The following is an 8,208-nucleotide window of genomic DNA, read 5'->3' on the forward strand; positions in this document are numbered from 1 at the left end:
ATCATAGCCTAGATATCGTCATAATTATTTGAAGTTCTATCAATTGCCCAACAATAATTTTTTACCCACGGTTTGTTATTTTTCTCGAGAGAAGCCACTAGTGAAACCTACGGCCCCCGGGTCTTATTTCTCATATATTTGCCTTTGCGATCTACTCTTTTTCCTTGCTTTTATTTTCATATCTATTAAACCAAAAATACAAAAATACCTTGCTGCAATTTATTTTATTTGTTGTTCGATCTATCAATCTATTACAATTTACCTCACGTCCGCTTGCCTATCTTGAGGCGCCGTACCCTGAAAGGGATTGACAACCCCTTTAACTCGTTGGGTTGCGAGGTGTTATTATTTGTCTGCAGGTGTTGTTTACGTTGTGTTGCTCGGTTCTCCTACGTACTGGTTCGATACCTTGGTTTCATAACTGAGGGGAATACTCTACTGTCGTTGTGCTACATTATCCCTCCCTCTTCGGGGAAACACCGACGTAGTTCCAGCTGCCATCACACAACATGCCCTGCAAAAACAAGTTAGACGTCCTCTACTTTGTTGTTGGTAGTTTTACGTGGCTGCTATGGGCTTCTAGCAGGAACCGTTCTTACCTATGCATCAAAACCACAATGATTTTTTTCAAGTGTGTTGTTTTAACCTTCAACAAGGACCGGCCGTAGTCAAACTCGATTCAACTAAAGTTGGACAAACAGACACCCGCCAGCCAGCTGTGTGCGAAGCACGTCGGTAGAACCAGTCTCATGAACGCGGTCATGTACTGTCGGTCCGGGCTGCTTCATCCAACAATACCGCCGAATCAAAGTAAGACGTTGGTGGTAAGCAGTATGACTATTATCGCCCACAACTCATTGTGTTCTACTCATGCATATAACATCTACGCATAGATCTGGCTTAGATGCCACTGTTGGGGAACATAGTAATTCAAAAAAAATTCCTACGATCACACAAGATATATATAGGAGATGCATAGCAATGAGATGGGAGAGTGTGTCCATGTACCCTCCTAGACCGAAAGCGGAAGCGTTTAGTAACGCGGTTGATGTAGTCGAACGTCTTCACCATCCAAGTACCGAATGTATGGCACCTTCGTGTTCAGCCCACGTTCAGCACGATGACGTCCCTTGATCTCTTGATCCAGTTGAGGATGAGGGAGAGTTCTGTCAACACAATGGCATGGTGACGGTGATGATGAAGTTACCAGCACAGTACTTCACCTAAGCACTACGACGATATGACCGAGGTGTTAAACTGTGGATGGGGGCACTGCACACGGCTAAGAGATTGTCTGTTGTGCTTTGGGGTGCCCCATGGACATGTATATAAAGGAGGGAGAGGAGGAGGCCGGCGGCCTGGAGGGGCGCACCATAGGGGGAGTCCAACTAGGATTCCCAATCCTTGTTAGACTCCCCTTCCTTTTCTAAGAGGGGGAGAGCGGGATTGAGGAGGAGAGGGAGAAGGAAAGAGGGGAGTGCCGCCCCCCTCCCTAGTCCAATTCAGACTTGCCATGGGGGGCGCGCGGCCACCCTTGCGGCCCTCCTCTCCTTTCCACTAAGGCCCATGAAGGCCCACTACTTCCCCCCGGGGGGGAGGGGGTTCCGGTAACCTCCCGGTACTCCGAAAAATGGCCGAATCACTCGGAACCATTCCGTTGTCCGAATGCAACCTTCCAATATATGAATCTTTACCTCTCGACCATTTCTAGACTCCTCGTAATGTCCGTGATCTCATCCGGGACTCTGAACAAACTTCTGTCATCAAATCACATAGCTCATAATATAAATCGTCATCGACCGTTAAGCATGCGGACCCTACGGGTTTGAGAACTATGTAGACATGACTGAGACACATCTCCAGTCAATAACCAATAGCGGAACCTGGATGCTCATATTGGTTCCAACATATTCTACGAAGATCTTCATCGGTCAAACCGCATAACAACATACGTCATTCCCTTTGTCATCGGTATGTTACTTGCCCGAGATTCGATCGTCGGTATCTTCATACCTAATTCAATCTCGTTACCGGCAAGTCTCTTTACTCATTTCATAATGCATCATCCCATAACTAACTCATTAGTCACATTGCTTGCAAGGCTTATAGTGATGTGCATTACCGAGAAGGCCCAGAGATACCTCTCTGATACACGGAGTGACAAATCTTAATCTCGATCTATGCCAACTCAACAAACACCATCGGAGACACCTGTAGAGCATCTTTATAATCACCTAGTTACATTGTGGCGTTTGATAGCACACAAGGTGTTCCTCCGGTATTCGGGAGTTGCACAATTTCATAGTCAGAGGAACATGAAAGTGCGTTATATCGACTAGAGGGGGGGTGAATAGGCGATTTATATGAAAGTCTTCAAAACATGGAAGTTATGAAGACAAACAGTAGAGATATGCCTATCACTATGCAGCGAAAGTTAGATTACACTAGGCAAGCCACGGTCAAGTATTCAATAGAGTGAAAGCACAATGACAAGTAGCTGCAGTGTAATAAGGATCAGGTAGGAAGAAGTTATGAAGCCAAACAAATCATACAGTTACATTGTGAAGACAAAAGATATAGCAAGCATGCAATGGCTTCACAATAAGTAACAGTAAGTAAAAGGAAGTGAAGATGAAACCAGTGACTCGTTGAAGACAATGATGTGTTGGACCAGTTCCAGTTGCTGTGACAACTGTACGTCTGGTTGGAGCGGCTAGGTATTTAAACCTTAGGACACACAGTCCCGGACACCCAGTCCTGAACACGCAGCTCAGGACACCAAGTCCTCACCGTATTCTCCTTGAGCTAAGGTCACATAGTCCTCGCCCAATCACTCAGGTAAGTCTTCAAGGTAGACTCCCAAACCTTCACAAACTTCGTTCACTGGCAATCCACAATGTCTCTTGGATGCTTAGAACGTGACGCCTAACCGTCTGGAGGATGCACAGTCCTCAAGTGTAATAAGTCTTCAGATCACTCAGACAAGAAGACTTAAGTGATGCCCAATTTACTCTGGCTCTGGGTGGTCAGGGCTTTCTCCTCGCTAGGAATTTTCTCTCAAAGGCTTCGAGGTGGGTTGCTCTCAAACGACAAAAGCCGTGCACTGAAATCTGAGCAGCCAACTATTGATGGTTGTAGGGGGTGGGCTATTTATAGCCACTTGGCAACCCGACCTGATTTGTCCGAAATGACCCTGGGTCACTAAGGAACTGAAACGTGTTCCAACGGTCAGATTTCAAACTTACGTGACAACTTTACTTGGGCTACAAGCAAAGCTAACTTGTCCGGCTCTGGACAAGATTTGCTCTCATTGTCTTCACTCGAAGACATAGGTTTTTGGTTTAGGCATCACTTCAGTCATTCTGACTGGTTCTCCTGGACCCCACTTAACAGTACGGTGGTTCCTATGACTCAACACAAAAGAAAAAGAACTACGAAAGATCTAAGTCTTCGAGCTCCATTGGCTTCATAGCGTGTCTTCTTTTGTCATAGTCTTTAATGTGAATATCTTCATATACCACCTTTGACTTCAATGTCTTCATACATTTTTAGGGGTCATCTCTGGTAGTAAAACCGAATCAATGAGGGACTTCTACCTGTGTTATCCTGCAATTCTGACAAACACATTAGTCCCTCAACTAGGTTTGTCGTCAATACTCCAAAACCAACTAGGGGTGGCACTAGATGCACTTACAATCTCCCCCTTTTTGGTGATTGATGACAAACTAGTTGAAGTTTTCAACGGGGAGTATAGTCTGTGAAATTGTAAAGGATAAGGAATTGTCTTCATAAGTTGCAATGGCTCCCCCTGAAGATGTGCATATAAGTTAATTTGCTTTTGGAATGCAAATGCACATGGCAGGTTGTACTTGTGGAGATCCACTTCAGCTTATGATGACAATCCACTATGCATGTGAAAGTATATGAAGATAATGACATGCATAATGGAAAATGGACGTCTGCAGAATGAGATAAGTGCGGAATTTATCGTCGCACATGCGGAATTTATCTTCGCATAACAGGGTGGCAAACAAGTAGCAGACGACCATCTGGTTTAAGTGTTACAACTCATAAGAACCAAATGTAGCAAAAAACGAGAGTTGTAAGCACGAAGCAAAATATAAGGCACCCGCCCATATGAACCCGCTTGAAGACTATCAATATCTCATATGCTTCTCCCCCTTTTGTCAGTAATGACCGAAAAGGTTTGAAGACATAGAGTCTCTACTCGTTCCCATGAGGAGTAGATGAAGTAACAGGGTTGTTGGCGTTGTTTGGCGGTGCAGAAGAGCTTGGAGGTGCTGAAGCAGGTGGCGGTGAAGTAGCATCGTCTTCTTCATCAATGATTCTGGCAGTGACGGTGGCAGCAGAGGAAGAAAACTCAGAATCTTCAAGAGATGGAGTGCTTCGCATCACGGCCCTTCTAGGGGGTGTGGTGTCAAACTTGAATCGCTCAGTGAAGCCATCCTCTTCAAGTTCAGCTTCAGTACATATCATTGATAGCCCTTTCCATGTACGGCGACAGGTTTCATGGGCAACGAAGGCGTTCTTGGTGGCAAGATTTCAGATGCGATTTACATCCACCAAGAGGCTTTTCATCTGTCTCTTCAACCAGTCATGATGCCTATCCTGCTTTTGATGAAGGGTCACAAGAAGCTCTCGGTCGTTCAGAACACGAGTGCGCTTCTTGGGTCTTGAAGCAGTTGCACTGTAAGTGGCTTCAGTTGAAGCAGGGTATGGTGCACGTGTAGTGCCAGCCAAAGGATACACCCTGGAGATGGCTTCAACACCTTCAATGTTTTGAGTGAAGCTCTGGTGTTCTGCATTCTGAAGACTCAGAGGTTGCTTGGCAGGTTCAGCATAGATGGCTTCAGCAGAGGTATCCACATCAGGCAAGAAGATCCGATGGTTGCGGGCTGAGGGCTGATATGAGATTGCAGAGTGAAGATTGATCAGTCGCATTACCCAAGGAGCATAGAACTTCAAACCAAGTAAATCTGAGCCTAATGCAGCAGGTTGGCTTATGAAGAAGTCCTGTGCGTTGAAGCATTTGCCATGAAGGATACAAAATATCAGAGTCTTCATTACACCCTCGATCTTGGCATTTGGAGAGTGCCCTTTGATAGGCCAGAGAGTCCGCCGGATAATGTGATAGATGGTTCTGGGCAGGTACTCAAAGTCTTCAACGAAGAACTCTGTTGGATAAGTAGCATCGTGGGGCAATGGCTTCATCATGGAGAGCATCTGACTCATATTCGGTTCAGGCCTCTGGAATATGCTCTCAAGTGCTTCAGTGTGTAGTGGACAGCCTTCCTCGAAGAATTCGCCAGGAGTGGGCAGACCGGTGAGCTCAATGATATCAAATGCATTGGCTTCGTGATGGACATTGCCGGTCATCCACTCCAGGGCCCAAGTCTTCGGATCTCTGTTGTATCCTTTGATGTGGAGGGTGGCATAGAATTGCAGCAGAAGCTCTTCATTCCAGTGCTCTTCATCAGTTACAAACTGCAGCAGACCCACTTGTTTGAAACAATCCAACGCTTCCTCTAAACAGGGCAGACCAGCAATGGCTTCAACATCAAGGCGCTTGTGCGGGAAGATGCGACCTTGGTTGTATAGGATGCATGAATAGTAGCTGCGCTGAGGATAGCTCCAGAACCTATCTGATGAAATCCTTTCCCTTGAATAGGGGTTTTTGGAGCTATTGAAGAACGTATTATCTGCCTTGAAGCTATTGATGGTGAAGGAGCCAGGTGCTGATGCAGGACCTGGGAACCTCGGCAGCCTTGGGACTGGCTTCTGGACATGAGGCATGTGCTCAACATGGTAGTCAAATTGAGGACCTGCAGCAGACTCAGGAACAGAAGTGTCTTGATCAGTAGCTTCGCTGTCTTCTGAAGCTTTTGGTGGGGAGGGCTCCACATAGGCTTCAGTGTTGGTTGTGGCAGCCTCAATATTTTCAGCCTCCGCTTGACTAGCTGGAGGGTCGGTCACACGCACGTTCTCCTGGAGAACTGCTTCATGGTGGAGCATAAGAGTGGGCTCTTGTGGTGCTTCTTCTGTGGCTGATGCAGCCGGAATGTCTTCAGCATAGACTTGAGGCCTTGGACCTTTGTGAAGCCTGCGGAACGCAGACGACGCCTGTGGGGTTGGGGTGGGCTGGGCCTCAAAGTCTTCTTCCTCTTGAGGGCGATCCGCCCATGACGCATCTTGTGCAATTGGCGTCAGAGGACGACCAATGCTGATGAGTTCGCTGTGTTCATACTGAGGAAGGGCTGCATCATCTTGTACATTGTCCTGATGACCAATGTCTTCAGCAGCGATGGGGTCGGCTGCTGGTATGTCTTCAGCTTCAGGAGCCTCTGTGGAAGCAGGCTCATGAACTGTCAGCTGTCGTTCTGCGTCAGGACGGACGACAGAAAGGGGTTCAACCATCAAGGGCTCTTTGGGAGCAGCCCGAGCTTTCTTGATCTTTTGCTTCTTCTGAGTGGGAGCAGAAGGAGAGGCTTCAGTATGTTTCCGCTTCCTAGCTTCAACCTCTGCAGTTCGCGTCTTCTTGAGCTCTGAAGCAGTTGACCGGATCTTTGGCTTCGAGCCAGTCGTTGCAGTTGGGAAGACAATTGGAACTTCTTCTTGCCTTGGTGCCTCTGGTTCAGCCACAGCAGGCTTCTTCTTCTTCTTCGCGACCATCCTGGGGTCGATGCCGGGACGCCCAAGTGCCTTGCGCTTCTCGGCCTCATTGTAGGCCTGCACACATCTGTCTGCCAGAGACTTCATTCGCTCCCGCGAACCTTGAGCTTCTGCACACTTCTTCAGAAAGTTTTCCTTTAGTTCGTGCATCATGACCTTAAAGCTCTTCACTTCTTGCATGCTGAGCTTGGCCATATGCTTCTTGAACTGAGCCTTTTCATGATCAATTTTCTGCTTCAGTTCAACAATGCGCTGGGTAATTGCAAGTTGTGAAGCAATAGCGCCTTGGAAGGCGACGCTGAGGCCAACGGGCAGCTGCAGATCTTCGAAGCTGATGTTTGGTGTGGCAAACCATTCGTCGATGAAGTTGTGGATGATGGTGACATCAAAGAGAGGCAAATTGTTGAAGATTTCAGCTTCTTCTTTGCTCTTGATGAGCTGCTCGAGAGCGTCATCTCCAAGATCTTCATCACTTGACAGATCAATGGCTTCGCTGCGCAGAATAGCAGCAGCTGTGAGCTCTTTGCCGGTGTGTGGCTGAGGCATCTTGGCCTTCTGGGGCTTGGAGACATGGGATACGTCTTCAGACTGCACACTGTCTTCAGGAGGTGCAGTTGCCAATGGCTTCGCCCTTGAGATTTTTGGTGAAGGGGCCGCCTTTGAAGCTTTTGGCTTCTTCGACTGCTTTGGCTTCGGTACAGCAGGAGCTTCATCAGACTCAGAGTCAGCTGGAGGGTCATTCACGGCAGTCCCTTGGACTAAGATGCGGGTGATGAGGCCCTCAAGGTTGGCATATGGACCGATGATATTGGGTTCTGCGTCGCGTGTGCCATCTGCCCTTGGTGCGGAGGGACCAGGGTTGAAGTCTAACCCCAACTTCTTCTTGTTCTGATTCGCTGATTGTTGGGCAAACTGGAAGTTGCGCTTGAACAGATTGTCATCACGACACCAGAGTAGTGATGACGGATGTGCATCATCAGGCTGTGGCCCACAAACCATGCATGGATAGAAGCTTTGGGCAATAGCTTCATCTCTGGACCTGGGTACAAGGTTCTTGAATAAGATGTCTCCCCAAGGTATTTTGATGGCACTCTTCTCAGCATACTCTTGGGTTGTGAAGCGGTACTTGAACCATTGTTCTGCCCAATAGCGTCGAATCCATTGGATTCGGGTCTTGCGCTGACCATAATTCTCTTCAGGATCTGTTTTATACATTTCTGCCAGATCATTAGGTAGATCTTTGGATGTTCCTTCACGTCACTGTCTGCCCCCCTTCCTTGCTGCTGTTTCTGAAGCCATAAACTTTAACTTGAAAGGCTTCAAGATGTTCAAAGGCTTCAAAGTCTTTTTCTTGCTGGACCAACAGGAACTGGCTTCAGGAGAATTTATGTGATGCTGTAAGAATTCTGCAAATGAATGCAGACTATGAGAACCAAAGGATTCTCCCACGGACATGTACCTGTGACAGCATTAAGGTGCGAGGGAAGGGGAAGAGGTCATATGCATTCTCAGAAGATT

This window comes from Triticum urartu, chromosome 1A (assembly GCF_056163025.1).
Source record: "Triticum urartu cultivar PI428250 chromosome 1A, HENAU_Tu73, whole genome shotgun sequence".
Lineage (NCBI taxonomy): Eukaryota > Viridiplantae > Streptophyta > Magnoliopsida > Poales > Poaceae > Triticum > Triticum urartu.